This window comes from Corvus cornix, chromosome 2 (assembly GCF_000738735.6).
Source record: "Corvus cornix cornix isolate S_Up_H32 chromosome 2, ASM73873v5, whole genome shotgun sequence".
NCBI lineage: Eukaryota > Metazoa > Chordata > Aves > Passeriformes > Corvidae > Corvus > Corvus cornix.
The window spans coordinates 82,851,811-82,852,321 of NC_046333.1; positions in this window are offsets into that span (position 1 = coordinate 82,851,811).

Genomic DNA, 511 nt, shown 5'->3' on the forward strand with positions numbered 1-511 from the left:
GGCGTCCTCCCCTCTTCGGGCGGGAGGCGTCCCGGCACGGCTCCCGCTGCTTCCCGAGCCGGGCGCCCGCCGGGAGCAGCGGGAGTCGCCCCTACCCCGCTCTGCGCCCCTTCTGCTGCCGCCGGTGGCAACCAGCGCGCCGAGCTCCAAATCCTGCAGAAGAAAGGAAAGATAGAGGGAGGGAGGGAAGGAAGTACCGTGGGCCGGGCTGTCCGGCTCCGCCCCCGGCGGGGTCCGGCTCCGCCCGCGGCTCTCCTTCGGGCCCCGTCCCGCCTCCTTCCCGGGGATTGCGGGTCAGCGGTCGGGGCATCGCCCTTCGGTCTCTGAGCTGCGGCCGCAGCGGCAGCGGGGACCCCGGGCATCGTCAGCGGGAGAGAGCCGGGGGAGGGACCCGCCCGGGAGGCGGCAGCGGGCGCCAGCTGGTGCCTCTGCGCCCCTGACCCAGGGACAAGGCAGCGCTTTGGGCTGTTTCTTGGAGTTGAGTTTGGGCACAGCCAGCGCGTGTGTGTGT